The following is a 27,193-nucleotide window of genomic DNA, read 5'->3' as shown; positions in this document are numbered from 1 at the left end:
GGCTTCTCCTGTATGAAGCGTGTGAGGGGATGATACGGCCCCAGCCTGCTTCTTTCAAAGTATTGAGAAGTACACAAGTATTGAGAAGAGGGCATGAATAAGAGGGAACTAGATAAAGGCAATTTCAACTGGCTTTGTAAAGGATAGAGAAAGCTTGTGCAACGACCGTTGCACTGAAAGCCACACCACCGCAAATGTCGTCATTGTGCTATGTTTGCTGAGCAGGGATGAGATGGATTTGAAGGATGGCAGGCTCCGTGGGCTTCACGTTCCCACTGAAATACTGAACAGACAAATCAGCTGCGATGTGAACTTCGGCCGTTCAACAGTAAGCATAGCTTGGCTTGATAAACAGCCTCTCAGAAGAAGATACCTACGTCACCAGTCCAGGCGTAGAGAAAAGCTCTCCTTTATGTTATGTTTTGACTATTATGTGCTTCCAAATGGTACATTTAGTGACACTGATAGAGAAAAGATGGCTCTAAGTATCAAGCAAGAAGGAAATGATAAAATACCAAGCTGTTGCAATAGCATATCGACTAGCCAAAAGAATGTCTGGCCGCATTTTTAGATGTTGTAAAATCGGTATGATTATTTAGATCTTAGTTGAAACATGCTAAGTTATACTTGCAAAATATCCAGCCCTTTGTTTGCAGTAATTCATTTAAGTAAGAGCTTTATCCCTCTGTGTGGTTCAGCATTTCTATAGGGGTGTTTATGTTCTAAAATTTCAAACACAGAGTTTTAAACCAAATCAAATGGAAATGTCACTCCTAGTTACAGGTCTCATTCTTTGGGGTTTTTGAATCGTAAAACATCTAAAGAAAATCCTGAGACAAACCTGAATCTACAAATTGCAAAGGCATAGATACCCTTACTCTGGTGAATCAAGCAAGAACTACAGAGATTTTCTAGCAAAGCAGCTGTCCCAAATAGCAATAGAACCACTTGCAGTTACACAAGGAAGAATTCAACACACTCGACATTTTGTAAGAATTTGGGAATTTTTATAACTTGGGAAGTGTTTTGGAAGTGCTTTAGATAGCATGCTATAAGAAATAGGTAGAAGTTGAAATAACATATCATGATTTAATAATTATCATTTTTATTTAATGATATTTTCCAGAAGGACCACATAAAAACCCATTGGAGTTGATAGAGAAATTCCCACCAAATTCAGCGTGCCTTGAGTCAGATTAGTGGCAATTCAGCACCCCTAAAAATAGCAAGAAAAAGGTTTGGGGAACCTTTTAATTGAAAAAGTGCAGTGACAACACAAGCATTGAATTACGTTTCCTCCTGGACTTTGTTTGGCAGAGTTAGTCCAGTTCTCTGGCAAGTCCCAATAAAAGTTTTTCAGAGAGAGGTGAAGGTGGTATTCTATACAAAGTGTATGGCAGAATGAATTACAAGAGGAGAATTTTGTGGGATTTTAGCTAGTAAAACACCTGCAAAAGGCTGCTTAGATGTAGGATTTGAGGTGGACCTTAACTGAACTAAAGCTTTATTGGTTTAATGTTTAAATAACTGTGGCACTGCTTGCAACTGTTAAGGCGATTGTGGATTATTTTGTTATTTGCTTTCTTTCCTTTTTTTGCAACGTACGAAGTTCATCAGAACTTGCATAAAGAAATGATAGACCAACGTCCTTAATAGCACCTTTGTTGTTAAGATTGAGATGATACAAGGACTCCGGTGATGGGATCTTCCCATCTTTTCCTCATTCAGATCTTCCCTTGACTTCACTACCTGGAAAGCATAAATATCAGCTGTGAAACAGAGTTCTGATTCCTTTTCACTTACAATTTCCTAAGTGAAACAACTTGTTACAGTTCGTCACAATTGGGAATTTGATTTTGTTAGTTTGTTTTGGTGGAGAAGTTTATAACATCCAGGCAGTTGAGGAATAAACAACATGCCTGTCTGTTGCCAAATCTTCCTCAAACAACGCCTTAGGTCGTGGAGAACAACATTGTAATTGAAGTATCACATTTCACAGCTGAACCAAAAAGGTCATGCTGAAGTATGGATGTGGCTGGATTTCAATGCAGAATCAGTGGTCGTTTTGAAGCTTTTCTTGTAATTTTCTGTCTACATGTCTTGAACCAAGGTGATGTAAGATTAGCTTTTCCCCCAAGATTTCTGCACTATCTTTTTCAAGAAGGATTGTTAGAGGAAAATTTTAGTGGTATCTAGATGGCACTAGAGAACACACACCTCCTGGTTATTTACCGTGGGAATTTGAATCCAATTTGAAATAATTCTACCCTTTTGTAAAGCATTTTTGAGACTGCGTCTGCATGCACATAAACAGGGACTTGTGACTGTGTCATGAGATGATAATGTTATTTGAAAGCAGTGCCTGTCTGAGTCTAGTGGGGATGGCTGGGCAGTCTTCATTATCCAGAAGTTTTTTTGAGCATCTTACAGCAAAAGTATACCCTCCAAAAACTGTGGTTTTTTGTACCCAGGCCAAGTAATTATAACCTTCCTTGTCTTTCTGTTTGCCATGTTATCAAATGTACATTTTGTTGTCTGTACAGTTCTAGAGCACAAGGACGTGATGTGGACAGATGATACTGCAGATATGTAAATATATCCCAAGATGACTAAGATAGCAGTTAAGTTACAGGGTTGCCACGCAAAGAGTTGCCACTGGAAAGACAATATCTGGGTATTCAAATGTGTAGATTGGTACTGTTTGAGCACAGGAAAATGTGAAAGGGAAAGAAGGTAGGGTCAGCATTTCAGCTAGAGACTACCAGTGCAGGGAACTGCAGTAATATGTGATCTTCGATGCATCATTATTGCTTGCAGGCTTTGGGTACAACGGCTGTTAATAGTGAAGGAGAGCTTTTCCTTCACTTCCAGATGTAGCTACCCTGCTTTTGGGTCCCGAGGTCCTTCACTGAATCTTGCGCTGAGATGAATTCTTCAGAAGACAGGATAATCCTTCATTTGACATTTACTCACTCAATTACCTTCCTGCATTTTGCGCAGGCCACATCAGACTTTTCAAATTTTATTTGTTCTTGCCAGACCGCATTTATTCATTAGCTGTATTTATTGTAGTTATGGTTGAGACAGCACTTTTATTGCAAGCCCCCTATCTTTGGTGGTTTATAACTTTCTGAAACAATTACCTTTTTGGCTGAAATTTCTCGAGCTTGTTCTAAGCTCAGAGGTGAATAATGCTTCAGTAAGTTTGAAAAAAATCCATTAAGCCATTTATGAGGACTAGACGTTCCAATAAACGTAGGCGCATTTATTTTTTGATGACCTACTTATTCCAATAAAGTACATTATTATTCTGTTTTCTCCTGTTTTAAATTATGTTGTCTTTTAAAAGAGAGTGAGGACATTTTATACTGGATTTTTAGATGGGCTTCAAGCGAGGTTTGTTCACATGCAATTTTGTGCAGGCAAGCCCACTTGTTTGCTACACTTAGCTCACAAACAGCACTGTTTACGCGTGCAAAAGCTTTTGGAGTTCGGTACATTGTTCTCTGCAGGAAAACAACAGCTCAAACCCTTGTGGTTGTGGTGGGTAGTTGACAGAGCGCATATGTTAAGTCTGACTATGCAGTGCAAGGTTAGATAGACAAAATGAGGCCATCTTTTGAATATAGGTCCTTAGTTGTGCAATGATGCTAACTCAGTGTGAAGATTCAGATATTACTTGTGCAACAGTACAATGAATATACTTCTGCTGTCTTGCAGGCATGGGATACAATTTTTCATCACGCTGTCCTGGACAATGTGAAATAATTTGACAAATGATAAAGTCTCGTGCAATTGAAAAGGCAGTGCTTTTTTCTTCTCTCTCTTTTTTTTTTTTTTTGCATTGAACTTCTGCATAGACTATGTAATTAAATTCAGCTATGCTTTTTCTCATGTCTACAATGTGCTTTTTAGTACAGATGTAGTGTTTTGTATTGTACAGCCTGTGTATTGCATACATTGTGAGGAAGTTCTAGTGTTCACGCACACCAATGCAGCATGACACTAAAATAATTCTACTTAGTAAAGTAAAGACGTTCTAAGTTTATGCCAGTGTAACTGAGAGCAGAATTTGGCCCAGTATGAGTAAATGTACTGGTGAACTTTGATGCTAAACTCCATGACCTTTGCACAATTAAAATCTCAACTTTAATATTGCATTAGCCTAGCTTTTCGTTTAATTATACATATTTGGTTGAAAGCTCCAAAAATTTTAATATTTTAAGTCTCTTCTCCTGTTTGTAATTGAACTTTTTTGTGTGATTGTTTTCTGCAGTAATCAAGAGGACATTAGCATGGACAGGAAATGAATCTGGAACTCTAGAGATTAATATTAATCAGCTAATGTCCTGTCCTGATGTTCTCAGGAATCCTTTCTTCTCTAGCACATTATGGTACTTTAGTAATCAGCAATTAGGGTAAGGTTTTCTCATGCCTGAACTATGTCCTCGTATGTCTTTCATTTTCTGATTGCTATGGGAATGATGGTTCTTCCCCCCATGGAGTCAGAGCAAAATGTAATGTTTCTTCTTCAAGAGCCATACTGCTTAGACAAATGCAGGGCTGGAGGCTTAGTATATTATCAGGAAGGAGATTTGAGGGTTAGTTTGGGGAGTTTAACCTCAGGTTATATTTCCGTATGGTATCTGCCATGCCTCTATGTTTTGAAATACTTACCTCGATCCTTGTGCTAACTCTGCGTAGATAGGCGTGGGCTCAGTAGTGGTGCTTTTGTGAAACACAGACGCATCAGGCCCTGATACGCAGCAGCCCTTAAGAGCCTAGGCCATGCTGAAATCAACGTCAGGAGGGACGTTCTCGTCCTTCGTGTAGTCCAGGCAAGGCTTTTTTTCAGATCAAGTCTTGCAGTGGCAGCCAAAAAGTCAGAGGGACTATGTAACCTCAGCTCATTTATTCCCTTCTGTAAGGGACCTTGTTGTCTCAGCCCACAGATGTACTGATGCCACTGCAGAAATTATTGTAGCCCTAGGACTCCAGCAGACTCCACTGATACTGCTTAAGTCTATATGTGTGGGATTTAGGCAGGAGATCCTGTATAGACGGCTCACTAAGCCACGCTATTTCTTCCCTGTTATCTCCTCTTCTTGCCACTCCCCAGATGGTCCTGAAACATTGGGTCTTGGTGGCATTTAGGAAATGCAGACCTATCTCCATGTATACCACTCTCATTTGCATAACAAAGCTGAACTGATTCTTATTTCTTTTAGGATGTGCACAAAACTAGATGTGAACAGAGAGAATTTGTTTTCAAGTTTTCAGAGAGCTGTAGGATTCTGTGGGTTGGTTGGGGGGGGGCAGGGTGTGTGTTTTTTTCCTTTTCTGGCATAAGTGCCCCTGGTTTTGCTCCAAAAAATTAATTGATAGTCCATTAAAAACTTACTATGTTTGTTCTGACTTCTACTTTTATTTTTAATTTCCATTGTGCAATTTCGTCTGAATAAAAAACCTTTAGAAGGTGCAATATTGAGATGCAATATTGACTTGATTGTAGCAGATCATTCAATTTTTTTCCGAAACAAAATTTCATTGAAATCGTTGTATTTTCAGTGTTTCACTTTTGATAAATCGGCATCTTCCAATGGCCATATGTTCTATTGGAAAAGTCTCAAGTCGTCCTAGTTGTATGCACCCAGATGATACTCAGTTTCATGATATGTTCCATCATATGGTATTTAGTACAAAAAGAAGAAAACAAGAAAGTGATAGTGGAAATGACACTGAGGCCTGTGCTTGCACTTCAGAATAACCAGATTTGAGTCCAAGCATCACTTAAAGCTTTAAGTTCAGTAATTTTTTTTTTGGCTTAGGATACTGAATAATTTCCATTTCTCTCAGATTGGGTTGTGTCCTTTATAGCCTGTTTGTTCCAATGAAAAATGCCTACATTATCTGAACCTTTGACTGGCCAAATACTTATTAGTGGTTTTGCATGATATTCAGGTAATTGAGCTTCCACTGTTCTTAGCAGATGAAGTGGATGATAAACTTGGTTTGATTTATTTACTAGGAAATGGGAATCAAAATTCCATTTCAGACCTCAGCCTTATTTTTTTGTGCCACCATTTCCCACCTGTATGTACATCTCTCTAATTTATAAAGGGTACTTTAAAGATAATTGTGGCAAAAATGGAGAAGTGCTTGGTGTAGACTGTACAAGTACCTACAAAGATACAGAGGATGAACCCAGAATCGGGGGGGGGGGGGGGCGGGGAGCCCAGGTTTCTCTGGCTGTACAATTTCTGCTATGGCACTGGGACTCAAAAGGGAGAGATTCACTTCAGGTGAGCAGAAAACCCAAGAATTTTGACTCATGACTGCAGACAGCTTGCACTAGTGTGGTAAACAAAGTTGCCTGCCCAAGCTAACTGCTCTATCCCAACTCTGCAAACATCTGAGCTTCTTCTGAAGCATCCCCTGAACCATGACAGTTTACTACCAAACATTTTCAAGAAAACCATCACCACTTGTGATTTACTTTATAGCCTTCGACTGTGAGCCATAGCATTTCAAAGTCTGCTTTGTGAGCATTTCAGGCAGCTTTGTAGCAGCGGTGGATAGGGAGCTGGGGTGGCAGCAGCATTTGACATCCCAATGCCTAGGACTGATTCTAAGTCGTACCAATTCCTTGTGCTCTAGCATTGAGGTCAGGTGCATCCTCCATCTGTGCTCCATCTGCTAAGCAAGAATGCTGATCTTGTGTTCTGTACCTAACATGGTGTATTTACCTTGCTATTAGATTTAAAAAAGACAAAAGGCTCTGCGGAGGTCCACAATGTATAAGTATTTTTAAAGGCTTGGCTGGAAACATTTAAACTTCATGCTTCAATGGTCAACAGGGGAGTTGGAGCAAACGAGATTTCTTTAAACTCACTTCAGAGCCCTTCTTTTCTATATCGATCCAGTTTTGCTTTTCCAAAGGATTCCTGGTTCTCAGAAATATGAGCAGAAGTTGTAAGAAAGCTCACTAGAGGCACAGCCTTTATGCTAAGGCTCTCGGTATCTTGCTGAGATATTGACTGTCTTAGGGCTGATGGAATTTCAGTCTTCTCCACTCTTTGAACTGTGTCATGGGGATCCAGGGCTTTTTCTTGTGACAATGACATATCGTCATTTAAAAACTACAGTTTAATTTATAACTTAATTTATTCCCTGGTGGCAAGGGGAAACTGAGGCAGAAAATTACTAGATCATAAGTGGAGTGACTATCAAAGCAGAGAATGAAATCCCACATTTAATGCTGGCTTCTTGAAATCAAAGGCAAAGCTGACTTTGATGGGACCAGCTTTTCTGAAGATAGCTCCAGACTCTTCATCTGTTTTCTGTCTGTTTAACTTTTGTCTGAGTACTTACAGCTAAAGGACTAGGAAGATCAGTTTAGCTAAGTATCCAGAATGGTAGGAACTCCTTTGAATGTTTATATTTTCAAAACCGGACTACAAGTTATTTAAGGACTGTGTTGAACAGAATATTTTGTCACTTAGTGTCATACGCCTAGCAAAATGCATTGTATGTCCAAACAAAGTTTTTTCAAAAGTTCATTGTATGTATTTAGTAATAAAGAGCTCAGTAATTCCATCAGCATTTTTGAAGTCTGAAGAAGATTCAGGGTCCAAATATGCAACACTTCCTAGAACAAAATGCCTGTTGCTTTTGTTGTTCATTCCCAAACTGGCATGGTTAAAGGATTAGTTACTCAGCAGCATTCCGGGTGAAAGATCAGACTGGTTTGCATTTTTTTGTAAGGCAGTTCACCCTTCCCTGTGGCAGAAAAGGACAGTTGTATTTTTACTGACAAGAACTGTAAATCTGAATTGGAATAAATGTTGGCACTGGCTCTTAATTATTTCTGGGAGCTGGGATCAGGTATGGCTTATATTTATACCGCAGCTCTGAAAGGCCACAGAGTACTTTCCAAAAACTGAATAATGCATGTGTCCCTTTCTGTGGGTTTCAGCTGTAGTAGGCTGCAGCCCACTGCTCAAACATCTGTTAAAGGAATGGGCCCATTAAAAGAACACAGTGTCGCTGTAGCGGTGATGCATTTTAATAGTCTCCTACTGTACTTTTTCATGCTTTTTTAGCCCTGTGGAAAACCAAGTTCTCCAACTGGTTAGAAGTGTTCACGTGAACTTACTTGCCCTGGGGTTCACTGTGAGTCCCCATGAAAAAGAGGGGATACTGCTCAGGTATTCTTGTTTCTTAGCAGTTAATTCTAAACAAGTCTTGCAAAATCTCAGTTTTCTCTAGGGTTCAGGGATGTGGGGAGTTTGGTGTTTGGCAGGTTGTTGATTAAAAGATCTTCACTTTTTCTGCTGTAGTTCATCACTGGACTCTCAGGCCAGTGGTGCCAGGTAGCTGTGGCAGGCTAACTGCTCTGGAGTAGCTATTCACCGTGGGGCTGGTGGAATTTCGTGATAATTTTGCAAAGCCTCACTAGCCCCTAGACCATGCTTCCTTTTCTACTTCTGTTTAAAGAGGTGGTTGTAAGTAAAGTGCTTGCACATTCTATTGCAAACCATCTTGTTTTCAGAAGCATTTACAGATTTGAGTCACAGCTTTCCCATATCTGGCAGCAAATACTGATTTCAGAATGGAAGAGATATCACTCCCTTGATCAACTTACAATTTTTTCTTTTACATTGCTCCAGCTGGAAATTACTCATTTTCCCAGCACAGCCCTGCTCTTCTATCCAGAAAGACACTTCTACACATACATAAAAGGTGAACTGAAGCTGGGGGAGTTGTACTTTTGGTTTATTATTATTATTATTTCATTTACTAAACAAAAGTGTCAATTTCATTCTGATTTTTATTGAAATTTAAAATCTAGACCTCAGAATATGTGTGACTTTCCATATCATTATGATAAGGTGCTGAGCACCCACAACTTCCTTGGAAGCTGGTGGAAACCAAGAACTTTAGGACCTTCTAGGATCAGTCATCTAAGACCTTTTGAATCAGATTCTGCCTCTAGCTACACAACATAGAAGATTTTATACAACTGGAAATTTAAACGAAGGCATATTTCAGTCTCTTGTCTTGCTGATATTATTGCTGTATAGTATAGCTTAAATGTCCCAGTCCTTTTTTGGTATTGAACAAATCCCATGGGTGCTTGATCTGATGCACAGTATTTAGAGGTTATGGATGAATTAAGTGAATAATGACTTACCACAGCATGTGTTTCCTGCTGTGGGAAGACCCTGAGAAGGGGTTGATTTAGCATGGGCATTTTGTTTCGTTGCTGCTTTCCTTAGAGATTCTCAATCTGTTTTAAAGATCCGGTCAGGATCAGTGGCAGGGCTCAGGCACAAGTACTGGTTTTTTTGTAGGCCTGATGCAACTCCTCCTTTGGGGATGATGATGGCGTATCGCTTGGTAATTCCTAGATTAAAGCTATGGGCACAAAGCGACGCTTAAGCTCAAATTGGACCTTCCTCAGTCCGAGCCGATGGCTGCTTACAGTTGGGGCCTTCCAACAAACCGTTGATCCAACCTTTGCTTTTGGGGAAATGAGGCTGAAAACACCATGCCCTTTGCGTGCGCCCGGCGGCACAAGGCGGTGGTTCGGTGCCGTTGGGTGAGACAGCACCTTGGAACCTGGAGCTTCAGCTCCTCACATGCAGGGACCTTAATCTAAACAAGGAGCCTAAAGAATAGCACTGCATGTGCCTGTATAAACACTCTGCAAATCCGATTGTAATGAGACATTCCTGAGGTGATTTCTGAACTCCCTCGTCCCAGACGGGCAAATTCTCCCTGGGTTACACCCAAGCTGCTTCACCGAAGGCGGTGGGGCAGAGCATGGATCACTGACGGTGTGTTTCCTAGGCCTTGTGGATGCAGAAATGTGACTGGAAGAAACATCTGCAGATGTCTGGGTTGTACAGGAGTTAACAGAGGGAGTGATCTAGGCCACCAAACGTGGATAGTTTATTGTGGCCCTATTGTAACTTTTCCTATATCATGAGGGATTTTATCTTCTACTGACTGCACAGTCCTGGGACCTGCCTTCTGGCTGTGATTTATTTTTCCTGTTAAGTCATTGTTCATCATTATGAACTGAGATTATTTTTCTGTGTAAATTTAACAGAGAAGCATTCTTGAACTTGCACACATTTTTAATTTTAAAAAAGCAACAGAACCCCCTTTGCCCTCCTATAATTATGATACTAAGCAATTATAACTCTCTACCCTTTGGTCTTCACAGCATTCTTGTCAGATTAGTACAGGGAGAGGCTTAAATCAGGACGCTGCCCCTGAACCACCTCACCAGCTTTGAAGGGCTGTTTTAGCCTGGATCTAGACACGATCCTGTCTGAACGCCGGGAAGCGAACGCAGAAACGTGCCAGGGAAGCAAGGCCACGCAGTCACCAGATGCAGAAGCGATTTTGTTGTTATTGTTAATGCCGAAATCCTAGAGGAACAAAACTTGATTGGGGAACCTGTTGAAGGGGAAAGAAAGAGGCCTGCTAGTTGACCTTGGCAGACGTCCGATGAAGGAATGCAACTGACTCTTAGGAAGACTTGGAAGATCACTTGGGCAATCTGAGAGAGGGTGAGCAGGCCTTCCTGGCCACCCAAAATTTGGCATGAAGAGAGGAGCAGGTGCACCTGAGTAGGTCAGAGGGTGTTCCACTTGGCCTTTGGAGAATTTCAAAGGGACAGGTACGAGGCAGGTCGCAAGTCCCCATTCTTCATGGAGGGGAGGTTATAGGAAGTCGTGGGGCTGTCGCTGCAGGGGGTTAAGAGTATCAGGATGCTTTTCAGGGGGGAAGAAGAGATGTAGTGCTTGAAGAGGAGCAGGGAGTCCTTGCCTGGACAGGCTGAGACCTCCGGTTTTGCCTTTTCAGTGGCGACACAGCTGGCTGAGTAATCCTTTCTCTTATAATTTATATTTTGTTATATTTGCTTACAGCGTAATGGTAGCCTCTTAGCTAAAGCAAAACCTGATATTTCTTAGGTGGAAAAGAACTATCCAAAAGCTGGGTTAGATATACAAGTATTTAATTGTCTTTCACTTTGTTTTGTTCATGCTACTTAACGGCATTTTGCTTACTGCTCAATTCATCTCTTTGTCCTAGTTTACAGCGTGTGTTTTTCTGCCAACCCCAAAAGTTCCCTGACCCTTGTTGCTTCTTCTTTGGGAGTCTTTGTGGATATATTTGTATCTCTCTTCTCACTCACCCACCTCCTTCCCTTTCCTTTCCCTTTTGCTATCCACATGCAAGTTCATCATTTTTACTATGGGTAAGGAAGCCCAGTTGTATTTGTCTCAAATTTTGAGGTCTACTGAAAGGGGGCAGGGGGGGGAAACTAGGTTGGAGTGAGTCATCTTTCTTGGCTCCTTGAAAGTTGGAACAAACTTCAAAGGGAGTCTCAACTTGGGGGCAGTTGCACAGATGAATCCCAAACCTTTGTACGTCCTTCCCTTTCCTCCTCCTCTCTCCTCATGTAGTCCGAACAGATTTGGCAATTTCAGTTAAGCACGTCTGTGCAGTTTTTTAAAATCCATTGCATAAGTTTGTTAGTTTAAGACTCTCTTTTTCGACATATGAGCCTAAAATGGCTTTGATTTAAAAATGGAACTTGGCAGGGAATTTGTTCATATGGTAAGATTTTTATTTTTTTTCTTAGTTTAGTTTCATTTATAATATGTTTTAATCATTTTTGGTGTTTTCAAAACAAATGGTGAAATATGTTTTTTTTCCTTCTATTTTTGGCTACCCTCCTCTGAAAGGCCTTACTTCTCCCTTGCGTGTTTAATTTGGTGCTTTAAGAAGCCTTTTTAGATAGAGGGGCCTTATGCTGCAAAATTTAGACTTAAACAGCCCTGTGAAGAGGGAAAATTCAGACATAGATCCTGCTGGCCTGGACTTTGCATCTCAGGGCTCTTCTCTAATAACAAGCAGAAAGGTCACTAACTGGGGCTCAGAGGATGTACAAATATAGAAAATAAATTGAATACAAGGAGGAGAAAGGAGGGAAACAAGGGGAGACAACACTGTTCCTATATTCATGATCAGTGCATCCCAATTATCTGAGCAATTATTATTTTAAGGAAATTTTTTCACAGTCTGAGATGCAGCAAAGCAGATTGCTGCCAAGCAAAACTCTTTCTTCTAGTCCCTAAACAGGGGAACTCTGCATTCCCTGATTGGCCCTAGTTCCTCTGAATTTGCTCACAGAGGTTTTCCCTCGTGATCTCCTTAGTATATAGAATAACTCATAGAAGAGACTTTTGCCCTTTAGCAGGTGGTTCAGACCATGCGTCCTGTTAAAATCTGTCCAGTGGAATTGGATCCTAATTTTTTGAGTGATCTTCTCATCATATACAAAGGTCCCAACTTTGTGGGGAGTGGGGAAGCAGGGTATGAGTTAAAACTTGAAGCAGCTGTGTTCAGGCTAAGACCTCAGAATAAATCCTTTTAAAAGAAACGCAAGGCTGATCACCTGGGCTGCCAGTTGCACCCAGCTATGCAGGAGACCCTGGCTTGGGTTTATACCCAGACTAGCTGAAACAAAATGCATTTTGCTTTTGCAAAGGATAACGGCAGAGAAGAGCGTCATCAATCTGAAGAGCAGCCCCTTTTTTGAAAAGGGACAGACCCTGAAAAAAAAAATCTCCTCTACTTGTCCTTTGTGGGAAACCCAGTTGCCATGACTGATTTAATTCAGAATGAGAAAGAGGTAGACTCTGCATGACTAAAGCAAAGGAAGAGATGATCCACCATAGGAAAGTATGGTAGAGGGGAAGAAAAATGGAAACTATACTTCATCTCAGTTAAGGCTGACCTGAGGTAGAGGGAAAAATCTTTTAGGCTCGGAGATGGGCTTTAGAAGATCAGCCAGAAACAAACACACACAAAAATCAGAAAGCAGAAGGCGTGGGTGGTTATGGGGATTAGTACTGACATATGGAGCCTATCAGCTTGAAGTTACACGTTTATATCTGACCTAGGTCACTCATGCCCCAAAGTCATTACTGTTGAACAGCTGTTGGGTGGCCTCTGTGAAATGACTTGGGGGTCTGAGCCCAGTTTCTAGTGGCAGGTGTCCACATTACACAAAATCCATCTGTATTAATTAGCCCCCTATATCTAGCAATCTCAGCAGAAAGGCCAAGTACTAACGGTTCACCACAGAGATGGAGCTATCCTATTTTCTCTTGGGTGGCCCTTCAAGGAAGGAGCTAAGAACTTTGGCAAAAGTATCATAGGAGAAGACAGCGCAGCCCCTGGTCTGTGGCTGAACTCAGGGCACCAGTTTTCAGATCCCTCGGACCAGCAGATTTCACTAATACCGCATTTACTCTTGAAGTCAGCACAAAGAAAGTATTTCATAACTGACGGCCTGCGTGATGTTGAATATACATCCATTTGGTTTCTACTTTTGGATCTTAATAATATAAACAGGAAAACTACATTTTGAATTCATTAAGTTCTTCCTCCGCTGTTTATAAAAGATAAAAACTTCTCTCTCCTTTTTTTTTTTATAAGGATTGATTGGTGTCATGTACATATTCGTTCACTTCTGTTTATGCAAGATAATAAGAGTATTAACATGGAGGTGGAATAATGGTGTTTATAATTCCATCACCACTGTTTATATAAGATAAAAACAGTTTTAAAAAAACAGAAAAAAGAAAAAATAGTGAGGGAACATTTGCTGTTATGTACATATATTTTTTTTTTCCACTGCTGTTTGTAAAGAATGTGAAACAAAAAAAAGTGTAGCAAGTTGAAGAGGAGTTGGTTCTGTTTATAATATTTCTGTGCTGTTTACCTAAGATAAATTAATTTAGAGTTGATGTAATGAGTAGCTTGGGAGAAGAGAATTGGGGTGAAAGAGGGACTGGTGGGGTTGTGCCTGATACTCTTAGTACCTTGTAATCCCTTCCTTTATTAAGAAACATGAAAGATGTATACTGAATCTTTCTAGTGGGAATACGATACCACCGGTGAGGCAGGGGACTCATGGCACTGTTATGCCAGCTAATACATCGGTCGCTGCCAGAGGGGTCGGAGGCTTTCTCCGGGAAGAGGACTCTGAGAAAAGAGAGGGTACTACAATAGTCTGAAAAGATCTCATGAACGTTAAACCCCTTGGTATCATTGTCCATGGACTTAGTCCAATAATTGTGTGCCTGTATGACTCTGTTTTGTTCTGGAGCTTTGAAGTCGTAATCCTAATTCCTTCAGGGAGAAAGGCTTGCAAAATGTCTGCATTTCAGAGAGGCAGAGGAATACTACCTTTGATGCAAGCTCTATTGTCAGTCCTGTGCAGTCCTTCTGATTCACCCCTGCTCCTACCCTGTACGCGGGCATATTGACAGATGAGGAAGGCTGGCAGATGTGAATGTTTCCTTGGGACGAGCACCGATGCGCTGTTTCCCAGTGTCAACCAGAAAGGCCATTTATACCTAATAAAAGAGCAACTGTGTGGACATTAACGCACACACACACAAAAAGTCCATGAGTATTCGCTTACTTTTACAAATGAGTTTGCTCCGGCTGCAGTCACGCCCTTCATGTGTTTGCTTTGCGCAAACATTCAAGCAGGCAGGCTTTACCCTGGTGAAAGCAAACGGCCCACTTTAAAAATCACATGCTCGTATGCTTTCAGGTAGTGAACTATCAGCTCACATATGTATTTACCCTGTAAGGTGTACGCGCTGGGAGAGATGGCTTTGCACATGTTTCTCACCTCCCTTGTGCAGTCAAAGGAATGAGCCCAGGAGCTGGCCTGACCTTCTGCAAATGGCAATGTACATGAAGTAAAAACGGAAAAGAAAGAAAAACTGAAAATCAAACTGCATCCCTAACCAGGAAGCTAGAGAGTATCAGTAAATCTAGTATTGCATCAAAAAAGCTTTTTGTCTTCCAAAAAAAGTCACTGTCTTTTATAATTCCATAGTAACATTTCTCTCTCCTCTAATCCTGAATGAATCCAAATCCCGATGATGTCTTCATCTCTTCTTCCCAATTTTTACTTCAGCTCAGTAAACTGTCTCTACAAAGCAAGCTGTTTAAGCGCATGCATAAGTCCATTTTTGTTAAATGGAACCTGAAGTAAAGGTTAAATTTTAATTACATGCTTGAGTCCCATTGCATTCACATGTTTGAAGTTAAGCACAGGCTTGAGTACATGGTTCGAGGGCTCAAGGGTTTAACATTAATCCAGTCGGGAGGCAAAAACAATGCTGTACGTCTGTTGTGTGACGTGGTCTATTGCATTGCTTGATCCCACCTATGCATCCCTGCTCCAAATGTCAAGTACTTGAAGCAGACTGTGTATGCTTAGTGAACAGCATTGCCCAGGGTAGATGAAAAAAAATAGGCTGGGCTGAAAAAAAATTGCAATCTGCTGGTGGACCTTCCAAAAGCGGGCAAGGACATGAATTAGCCAAGTAAATGATTCCTTGAAAATTCCCCTCTACTAATTGCCAGCCTCTACTTCCCTTAGCGCTGACGTAGCAGTGGATGCAAAGAGCAGGGATAGATCTGTCAGCAAGCTGGGAAGGAGTTTAAGGGAGCTTCAATCAGAAACTTTTGTTTTTTAGCTGAATATAAATTGTCATGGGTACAAAATGTCATTTCCTGAAGCGAAGGCCACTCTCATCCCTATCTCGGAGCATTCCAACATACAATAATATGTGTCTTAATTATGGCGCTTCAGCACAAAAGGCACAGAAATTTCACTTTTCAGAGTTGTATAATCAAGTTGCTCCACCTTGCTATTAGGCATGAATGGCAGTCAGTGCTCCAGGGAAGCCTGAAATTGAAAGAGCAGCGGGTGGGGAGCAGTGGGTCAGGTTGGGTATGCATTTAGGAGAGCTGTGTGGGGAGTCCAGAGCTAGAATAGCGGGAAGTGCTATAAATTGGATTGAACACGTTGCTAGTGGACAGGGTGAAAGATTATACAGCATTTGTCTGTGTGACCGTAATGAGCTTTTTTCCCATAAAAGATTTGGGGAGAAAGTACTGCGTATGAATAGGGTCCCTTTAAGAAGCAGTTTTAAAAGAGCTCATTTTCGATTCCAATCATGTATATGCCTCAGCAAGACTGTAGCCAGATGCTTGTAGATCTGAAGAAAACAGCCCAACCCTTTTCTTATCATCTACCAGAGATGACAGACTTTAAAAACTCAATGGCACTTTCGATAACTTCTAACAAGAACTGGGACTTGCCTGGCTCCATTTGTCTGGTCAAGGCTGTATTTCTGCGATTTATCCCATGGAGATTTTCAGCAGAACCTTACACTTAGTGTCTAAATTAATGATATTCCTTCCTTTTTGCCATGACAAAAACCACTCTGCACTATATACATTATGCTAAAGTTTTTGTCATGGACATATTCTGTAAAAGCTTTTTCAGCTTCATCATTTTGACAAGCTGATTCCATTAAATCCTTCCCAGTGATCACTTTCATATGGTGCAGATGGGGGAGGTTGTTTGCTTGCGTGGTTTTCCCTTCTTTGAAGCTAGAAAGCAGTGATCAGCTGCCAGGTTACATGGTACATCTTACCACTGACCTGTCCCCGGGAAAACATATTTTGAGGAAACGCCTGCATTTTTCTGTATAGCTCTTTCAGTAAATAGTGTCTGCTCCTTAGTCTAGTCCATAACTTTTCTTTAAGGCTCTTTTAGGATGTAAACATGAGCTTAGCATGTAGGTTGGTCCGTTAATATCCGTGTGCATTAAAAAGCTCTGGATACAGAAGACATTTCTCTCCTCAGCATTTTTCACCATTTCACCTGCACTGAAATGGGAACTGTTGAGTGCTTTGAATAAGGAAACCCTCTAGTTGTTCTCAAATACATGGTTAACTCAAAATCCTCCAGGGAAGGTTCACCACAGTGTGGCGGTACCTTTGCCGGATACCTTGTGGTGTCGGAGGAACCAAAGGGCTCTGGGCAAACACTGTTGGCTTTGATCCTGCCATACTGGCAAGTGCTAGATGCTGGTGATAAAAGCTAGAGCTGATAATGAAAGAAAAGGATTCTTAATTTTAAAACACATCCCCTTAGAACATACCTTTTGAGGAAGTGAGTTATTTTAATCTCAGATTTATGGCATGAGGAAACTAAGATTTTGTGACTCAAGCAGATAGGAGGAGGGGGGGAACCAGATCCCACAAAACCTGCCTTTGTCTTCAAGGAATGCTTTTAGTCTGCCATTGCTACAAATGAACATGGTGTAGACCTACCTCTTTGCTTCGTTCTTAATGAAGCCAGTAGAGTTTTTCATGCCGACCTCAGTGATGGGCATGGGCACTGGTCTTTTTGGGATAACTGTCAGAGCAGAACAGTATTGCATACAGCCTGCTTTTGCATAAAAAGAAAAACAAAATCTATCTCAGTAGGCTACCAAGGATATCGAAGCATCTCAGATTCCTTAATTTATTTATCCGTGCCACAAACCAAAAGCAAATTTTGAAGCTCTTATTTTTTTTTTTGCCACCTGCTAATAACTTTACCATCCTTCCTTTTCCAGAGCGTTTCCACAGATACTCATATTTCTCAAGCTGACAGCTTTCTGATCCCCAAGACTGAATAGCTGGTTATCTCAGCTTCCCATCTTACGTGCAGTTTATGTCCCTCATTTAAAATAGCAAAAGCACTGTCTGCATGCACAGACCATTATCCTGGTTGGGTTGTTAAAGTTACTGTAATGCTGACTTTATTTTCTGTAACAGTTCTGAACAAAATGTTTCCTTTGAAAGGTCTCAGACCTCTATCCTCCCAACTCCTAATCACAGTAATAACCAACCTCAAGGAGTCATTAGTGAAGACTCAAACAATATCCTGTAACAAGTCAGCTATGAAGAAATTGGCATAGTTTACCTCTTTGATTCATGTTCTTATGAAAATAATGGGTTGCAAAATAAAGCTAGCATTGCTCTCATGCTATACAGTATCCCTTGGATCGGAGTCTTTCCTCCCCCACCCACTTGTCTCCCAAACTAACATTGAATATACCTCTGCAATCGCTTACGAGACAGCGTCCATCTGTAGATGTGACGTGTTCTTAGACTACAATGCCATTTTATTGTGCTGCTTCTTAAACTGACTCACCTATAAACCTCTTTTTGATTGCTGTAACTTGTTGCATTTTTAGATGAGCTGGGAAAATGGTATAATGATTATATTCAAATCCAGCCCATAAAGAAGGGTTTACTTTTCTGAAGCGAATGGATGCAGCAAACTATGTAAACTGGGTTTGGATAAGTTCTTGGAACTGTTTGCTTTTGGTTTTGTCTTTGTGAAATGGACACTTAAAGCTTTGCAGGAAAGCTGATAAATAGCGTAAACTATGGCTCACCACTAAGAGACTTTGTAAAATCTCTGTGTCTGCTGTTTGGTTTGGCTTCAGCAATCAAAGGGATCAGCTTTTCTTCATTGAAAGGAGCATGCAGGTGGCTTTTCAGGTTTCTTTAAGGATTTTTGTTCTCATTTGATGTGGTTCAGGCTCTAAACTGGGCATCAAAAGATGTGAGTTCATTTTGCAGTTCTGCTTCAGTATTGGTCAGCTTCAAGATCGGTTCAGCTTTCTCTTCTTTCCTTTTTTTATTCCATAAAATGGGAATAAGGACAATTTCCCGCATAAAGTAAAAGGTAATATTCAGCTCATTGGTGGTTTGTTTGGTTTTTTTACAAAGAAAACTCTTGAGACTTTGTATATTGAACTCCACAGGTTCAAGGCATGTTAGTTTCTCTCTGGATGAGCCGTATTGATATGGATAAACTATACTGTTTGGGGGAAAACTGGGAAGTTTGGTATTATTTCTACTTGTTGACTGGGTCAGCAAATGAAATTGCCAGGCTGAGATAGCCTGAGATGGTTGGGTTGCTCAGGAGAGGAAGTTTAGAACTGGAACAGAACGTCACTTCAGAGGGCGAGTCCTACTACAAAAGGTGCTAGGGACTTACAGCGTGGTTTCTTTTATGTTATGTCTGACTGGGGCATACACCTTTTCTCTTCAGTTACATTTTGCAGTAATTTGATTCAATCAACTACCCTGTGTTGTCCTCTATCTATATTATCAAATGGATACTCCAGTTAAGATTGAAGAGTTGGTGAAAAATGGCCATCTAAGCTACCTTGCTGTCGCACGACTTAAACTCCTTTCCTGCAGCATCACATTGGTGGTGAGGGTCATGGAGGGAGGCGTGTCAAAGTTAAACTGGTAAAACAAGGAATGAAGGGTGGAGGTGGTTTGGATATATTAGCAGTAAAACTTAGAATTAGGGACAGGATCCTATAAAACAGCATCAGATTTGGTGATAAGAGGGATCAGGTTCAGTGATAAGAGACTGTGTTCTTGACTCCTCAGCCACCCACCCCCATCTAAAAGAGCAATGAAAAATTTAGTTCCCCTGAAACTCAGTTTTCAGGGCACGTGTCACAAAACTAACAGCATGCTATAGAGTACACTGTTCTCATACTGAATATAAAATGCATTGTTCCCAGAAGCCGTTTTAGTGGATCTTTATAAGGTAGTTTTGATTTATTTTCATAGACATAGAGTGAGAAGAAACAGGTGAAAAATAAATTCCAAACTATTGATTATGGCCTTTTAGAAAAAAAAAAAAAAAAGTTGGTTCTCCTTTTGGAAAACTCAGAAAAAGCACGTATTTAACCTGTCTTTGTAGATGCTGAGGGCTTAACACTGCATACAGTGGTGCAGCTGTGTAACCCTTGTGACTTCAGTGCGTCCGCAGGGGTTTAAAGGCAAGTAAAATACTTCTGTAGTGCTTTTAGTCTCATTCCAAGTGTTGCATACTGTCACAAGAACACAGTTCATGTTCAAAGCAGTACAAATTGTAAAAGATGGAGCATGAACCATATGGTACCTTACCTTTCAAGGATTTGCTGCTCTTCTGTACAGTATCTGTCAGGTTAGCGTATTCCTATAGGTCTTCATATAGTCATGTTGTGATTTCTTTACTGGATAGGCAGTCAGGAAAACATTCTGATGTTTTCTTTAAATGGTTGTGACTATGGATTTGACATACTTGCACTTTTCCATAATGATCTTGCTGCCACTTTGCTCCTGATTTTACAGGAGCATATTCAAGTCGTAAACCATGCAGCTCTCACCAAAGAGAGCAAGCTGGATTTTTAAAGTCCAATGTAAGCCCAGCCCGGGGCTTGCCAGAGCTCTGCACATACCCTTTGCTCCCCAGCACCCATGGATGGTGCAGACCCCCACATCCCTGCACAACCCTCCCGTCCCCTTGCAGCTCAGGCTTAGCAGTGCCCCCCACTCCAGCCCACCCTGTTCTCCAAGCCTCGTGGTACTCGCAAACTCAGCCAGTGCCCTTTAGTTCTGATCTGCAGTGCCTTCAGGGAAAAATGATATATCGGAGTACTTATGTCCCAAATTGAACGTTAGTCAGATGTTAAAATGAAAGAAATATTATGAAGAGTCAGCACGTCTCACTTTGGAAATAAATTATGTAAAGTACACTGGAGTGTCATGGCTCTTGGGACCACATATGATCCAAAGATACCATTTAGAGAAGTGATCACAACACCGCTAGATTTTTCAGATCATCCTGGAGGAACATTAATATCCAGAAAGAAAATAATAATTAGCAATAGAAAGCTCCCAACCAATAACTTAAACTCATTTTCCAGGGTCACTTCCTCACATCAGTAACCTATTTGTATGTATCGCTAGATTTTATAGCAATTATCTCCTTATTAATAGTAGACAAACTTTACTAATTGCTATTATTAATACAGATGCATTTAGTTCCCAGTACCATACTTTTTCAGCTTAACATTTTGGTTACTCAAGTTTAGTCTGCTTAAATAGTTCGCTATTATTTGATTGTACTTTCTCATGCTGTGTAGTCCAGTGTTGGCACTGCTGAATTCAGGACAGGTACTTGAGAGGGTGCAGGGAACATGGACCGTGCACTGGAGCTGCAAGCCTTCAAGCAGGGAAGCAGAAGATACGCTCCTCTGCTTATCCAGCTTGCAGTAAGGAGAGTATGACTTGATGTGGCTATGGTGTAAGGCAACAGATCTAACTTGTGAGCTGCCGGTTCAACCATACTGCCTCAGAACAGAAAATTCACCTACAGGCATGAGCAGAGCCAAGACCTAATTTTTAGGGTATGATCCTGAAAGACAGCCAGAACCTTTAGGTATATATCCTTGTATATTTAGGTAGATATGTTTTCTGTTTTCTTCTGGTTAAGGTTTCAAAGCTGAGTTCAGAGTGCCAAGAGTAGCCAACACAAAACATTTGATAAAATAGAAATGCCCAAACTGTTTATGGACCACGAAGACAACTCATGTGGTCAACAGTTGACTTCTTTTTTTCCTCTTTTCCAAGAGGAAACAGGGAACAGGCTGTAAGTTAGACGGGAACAGCCCAGTCACATCACAACCTCCCTCTTTTCCGGGGCCATCTTTGCTCTTTCACTGTCTCTTGATGGGAGCGCGCACAGCCACACAAGGGAAGGGCATCAGGGACGTTGGAAAGACGACAGGCAGGAGCAGGCAGCTGCTGCCACCAGAGCAATGAACCCGGCCTATCGCACAGCCCCTTTGGGCAGTCAGAAGTAGGCGGTGTGAGTTATTCTGGCAGTGGCCACCCCTTCCCAGGTATCCTGTTTCCCAGAATTAGTCCCCCAGCACCCGCGAAGCACCGGCCTCCTTGTCCGTGCACCCCTCCGGGGCGGTGGTGGACGGCAGGGAAGGGGCAGTGCCGTGGCACTGGAAGGGTGGTGGTGGGCAGCTTCATTCTGCCCGTAGGCTGAGCTGCATGAGGCTGCGGGCCAAGCACGTGCCGACAAAATGTCCTGGTTTAACATATTTTTACGAATTCCTCAAAGACAGTCAGTGGTTAGTTACTGAAAGTTAAAAGTAATGCCATTTCAGGCCATCTTTAAGTCAAGATGCACGCTCAAAATGCTACATTTAGATTATAAAACAAGAATATATTTAACCTTATTTTTTCCCCCCACTTTTTGCTCTCACCCTGAGCCCCTTAAAGTAACTGCTGCTGAAGCTGTAATGTGCTATTGCTTCCACAGAGCTCTCCTGCTCTTCTTTTAAAGTTTTCCTCAGAGGTGCTTTGTATAGAGACTTTCCTTGACTGAAGTTCTTCTTAGGGAGCTGGAGACCTCCGATGGATGTTAATTAGAGTTCAGTTTGCAGATGTAAGAGATTCCTTTTCTTATTTCATCTATCTCGTTGTTTTCACTGAGAACAGCTGGTAGGACTTATTTTGGGCTGAGTTACCTGTGGAATGAGTCAGCTCCTTGGCTTGATGTCTTTTTGAATTAGCTTACATGTACATGAAAGTCCAAATTTTGATTGGGTTAATTTCTTTTGTCTTACCAAAACATAATATTATCCAGCCTTCCTGGCAAGCAGAGTGTGCTGAAAAATCTCTTCCATCAAGACTTTTCTTTTGTATTTTCTAGTTAAGGGTCCGTGAAGTTTCTGGTTTATAAAAGCATTTTTGTGCACGTGCATGTGTAACACACATTTGAAGTCTCCTTTTCCCAGTACATATTTCTTAATTTGAAAAAGACAAGGCTAACCTTGTAGCTATTCTTAATTACAAAAAATAAAAAAAGTCTCCTTTTACTACACTTTCTGGTCCAAATTTAACAATGATACTAAATAGTTACTTATATACTAATTAAAGAAAATATAAGCTATAGCTATATCATAAATCCTTTACAATATGTGACAAGGTAAACTGCAAGGTTTTCTGTCTTCAAGTTTGAGAGAGGAAAAAAGTCAGTTACCTTTTCTGTTGTCTTGTGTGTACTGTAGGTTCTAAACAAACTCTGTCTTTGGAAAATGAGTGATGGAAGTATTATTGATAAATTTTGATTCAAAATTGTTCTCAAGTCATCATTGCATTCTCTACAGAACCACAATTTGGCTGTCTGTTTATTAAAAAGAGCGTGCTCACGTATAGTTGAGTAGATTTTTTTCAAATTCTTTAACGATACATAACCAAAATACATGTGTAAGTATGTTCTAATGTATAAAGACATACCTTAATTCTAATGCATGTAGAAAAACTCCTTGTCATTTTTCAAAGATCATTTGTCATGGTTTAACCCCAGCCAGCAGCTAAGCCCCACACAGCCGCTTGCTCACTCCCCCCGGTGGGATGGAGGAGAGAATCGGAAGAGTAAATGTGAGAAAACGGGCTGTGGAGCTGTCCCTCTTCCCGTGGGCACACAGAAGTAAAGACGCAGAGGAAGAAAAGGAACTTGACCCATTAACCCTTTGGGAAGACTTGGTTGATTTCAAAGGGAGCAGGATTGGGCCTTTGCAGAGGTGCTGTTGACCTCTGCAGAAGCGCTATTGTCCGATCGGCCTTTTGGGCCGTTGCCGTGCTGCGACACGCTGTTTGAGTAGGTGTCATTATCAGTCCCCAAGCAGACACCGTTGTGCAGTAAAGCCTGTTACTACAGGTGACAGTGAAATTCCAGACATTTTGGCTGCTAAAGGAGGTGGTCACCTCAAGTATCATGACCACAGAAAAAAAAAAAGGAAAAGGAGAACTTGACGATCGTTTTCCTCTATATGTTGCCATGTCGCTTTTCTTGATGTGGCTCCTTACCTCGCGTGTGACATCTGTGGCTAAGGTATTGTCATATTTCTGGTATGCTAACATAACATTTGACTGCCTGCCTCTGCATTCTTGTAATTAACTCCTAATATTAAAGCAGTTTCCATCTCTGGATTCCTCAGCAAGCTGATTGAAAGGCGGTTTAATTGCACAGCATTGCCAAGAAACATGTTAGGTGATTGCTGGCTGTAGTAAGAGTTAATGTGAAAGTAATAGGAGATATCACAGGGACTAAGATTTTGCTGGCCATTAGCAGAGGTGACTTCAAAAAGCAAATGATAATTAGTATAGGTTTCACTGAACCAAGTTTCCATCTGCTGCTAGTCACTGGATTTTGAGCTGCCTCCTATTAAAGATTTGCATGTATTTTCCTGGATTCTCGATGGAAAGGACACTTAGGGGAAAAGGGTATAAATCAACAAATAACAATGTAACCTGCAGAAATATAAATCTATGTAGATTAATCCATGTTTCCTAAATTGCATACTAGATTGTAATTCAATCAAAGGGCAGGGGTCTTGTGACGTTTATGAACATTTATGGATAGTATGAGCGCTGAGATTAAATGTCAAACCTGGTACTCAGTTTAGAATCACGTATTATTGTTGTTCATTAATATATAAAAACAACAATTATATCCACTAAAATCCTCAATTTAATTTTGCTGTAATCTGTCTGTGCTGTGTCAGAGACGCAGTGCAGCCTCTCTGCCCCCTCAGATCATTTACAGGGCTCCACCGACTTTCAGCCGAGTCTCCTCTTCCACCGTGCTCCCCCAGCATGGCACTGGCTCCGTTTGGCCCCCTCTGAACTGAGGAATTGCCCAGTAAATGATTTTCTTTATCTTCCACTGGGATTAAATTCTAGTTTAGATACTGAGCAGGTGTAGTGCATCCAGGAGGAGAGGGGTGACAAGACTCTGCATCTTAGATCCAATTCGCTGAGTAGATTACATATGATAAAGCTGTGCCGTTCACTGGTTTCGTATCGGTAAAGGGTGAAAATGTTTTGAGGTAAGAGCAGTCAGTTTAGGATTATCTGAATCCATTGCCAGTCCTCCCTGCTTAAAGCGGTTCATAATTTGCCTGCTTCTTGCCAGTCTAGGGGCTGAAGGAATAACATTTCTCACCTTGGCAGTGCATTACATCAGAGAGATCCTAAATCACTTTGCAAAAATTAGAGCAGAATCGCTGCCCCAATTTACTGCTAAGAAAAAGGCACTTGAAGCAGATTAACTCAAGCAATTTAGTGAATAAATGGTAAGAAGCAAATGAATGCCAATTGCAAAAATGACTTTGGCACCTAAGATGTTAATTTCCTTGAAAGTAAGCAGCGCTTAAGCTAACGAAGGTAAAATATTCTCAAGTCCCCAGGTGGTTTACAGCCAAAACTTCACTGACTTCCAGTGGACTTTGACGTGAATGCCTAAGTCACTTTTGAAAATTGTAGTTAGCCTCATAAATCAATTACCCGTTTATATAACGTAACTCATATGACTGGATTTCACCATCTTAACTCCCCATAAATAGAAATTCTTCAGTTCCTCAGGAACCTTATTCTCATTAAACTCAAGGGGGGATAGATTCCTAAACATGCTGAACATTTAGGCCTTGCTTGTCTCCTAGTCTTTGTGATTTAAATGGAATTTATTCACGTAGCAAAGAAGGAGAAAGCGGGCAGAATCTGGCCGCAGTGGAGCAAGGGCAGGCTTAAGATTAGCCCCTGGCTATTCTGTCCAATGGCCAAAACAGCTTCCAAGTAATAATGATTAATTAACACTAGGAATTCAATATGAAAAAGATCAGCGGATCCCCTTTGTCAACCCCACCAAATAGAGCCATACTGGGTTGAAAACAAACGACACAGAGACGGGTGATTATTCTGCTTATAACACAGAGACCTGGGGAAAACGGTCAGCTTGCTTAGACTTCATTTTTTTATGTTATTATATAATAGTATATCTTGAAGAAATCTACTGTGTTAATCTAATATAATTAGGTTAAGTGTGTCTCTAGTGACAAACAGCGCCATATGATAAAAAGTTTCACCCCAGCATTTTAATGGTTCAGGTTCTGCTCCTGGTTTCAATTAAGTCAGCACGATTGCACAGGGCAGTGAGAACAGGATTTGGCCCACTTCTTTCCCGCATACGTGTTCTGCAGTTATCTAACCTGGAATGAATCATAGTTTCCTCAGACACATCTTGTTTTTCCAATACTTTACATGGAAAGTTTTGTTTTCATATATTTTCTTTCGAACAAAACTGGTAATCAAGTGTCCAGACCAATTGCAATCATTTAAAAAATTATGGTGTTTCAGTTCTGGTGATTTGCCAGATTCTAGTTTGCAGCTTCTAGTATATTGTGCCTGTCTAAAATTACCCTACAGTTTTAATTAGGTACGACAATCTTGTTCACTTCTTATGGCAAATTCGACAGTAATGTTGGTGTAAGTCATTACTCAGCACCTCCAGAGTCTCAAGCCATAATTTGTAGAATTCTTTGGCATCCATGTCATCATAGTTGCTTGACGCTTTCCCTTAAGAGAACTTGTTTTATGTTGCTTATAACAGAGCCAAACTCTAACCACTCGGCCTAAAATTTTCCATTCTGTGTTTTTTTTCCCATGCTGGATGCCTCCTGGTTGTTTTTTTTTTTTTTTTTACTTTTTTTCTTTTTTTTTTTTTAAACTCCGGGGCTCCAAGGCACATTCTTTGGTTCAGACTTCTTGTCTCAGGTCCTTCCATGGTGTGCAGCTTACTGTCCCATCTGCCCAAAACCCTGAAAGAAATACTTCCCAACTACCAGCCGCTAACAGTCCTTCACATACAGTGTTATCACGGATGAATCTATGGGCTTCAGGGTTACACCTTCAGGAGCAATGTAAAAGGAAAATAAGGGATACATGCTTAGCAAAGGAGTTTTTTTCCACTGGGAGAACTTCCCTGTTAAAGTTCATCAGAGTAATGGATTCTTGAAGCAAGGTAAAGAGTGATGTGCTCTCCACCAGCCTGATCTTGCCCGTCCTTTCATCTTACGGCACTTCAGCTTTTCAGTCTGGGCAGAATCCATCCTGTCATCTGTCTCATGCAAATCTTCCTTACATGTGGGAGCAGTCAGCTTCTTTAAAGAGAAATTTGCTGTTAAACAGGGCCTCTGTGGGTGGCCTGTCCAAAGGATGCTATAAGCATCTTGTTTGCTGCCCTGCAGTTTTCATGATTCTCTCTGCTCTTTGCTGTATTTCCTCCACCTCCCTTGTGGATGACCAACCACTAGATATGCACACATGCTTTCTCTCACGCTCTCCTCTGCCAGGCCCATAATTCCCCCAAATAATAGCTACAGCTCTGAAAAAATTTTCTGCCTGCCTGCCTTCTTTCTCTCTTGTGACAACTCCTCACTTTTCCTTCACTATCCCAACTTAGGTTTGTATTTCTCTGAATATTTTTAATTGCATTGAGAAATTATAGAGCTAATCTCTCCCTATAACTCGACAGGAAAGAGTAGGTGAAGGCCACGTCTAGACTTAAGTACTGGAGTACACCACATGGATCCCA

General features: G+C 41.0%; 1 protein-coding gene across 4 annotated transcripts in view; it reads left to right on the top strand.

The window, feature by feature from the left end:
- ZBTB20 (zinc finger and BTB domain containing 20) overlaps positions 1–27,193 on the top strand; it is a 512,445-nt gene that overhangs the window by 342,134 nt on the left and 143,118 nt on the right. The window lies entirely within an intron of this gene.

The sequence above is a fragment of the Harpia harpyja genome, chromosome 8, assembly GCF_026419915.1.
Source record: "Harpia harpyja isolate bHarHar1 chromosome 8, bHarHar1 primary haplotype, whole genome shotgun sequence".
Lineage (NCBI taxonomy): Eukaryota > Metazoa > Chordata > Aves > Accipitriformes > Accipitridae > Harpia > Harpia harpyja.
Note: the sequence above shows the minus strand (reverse complement) of the source record. Positions and strands in the feature narration are given on the sequence as shown.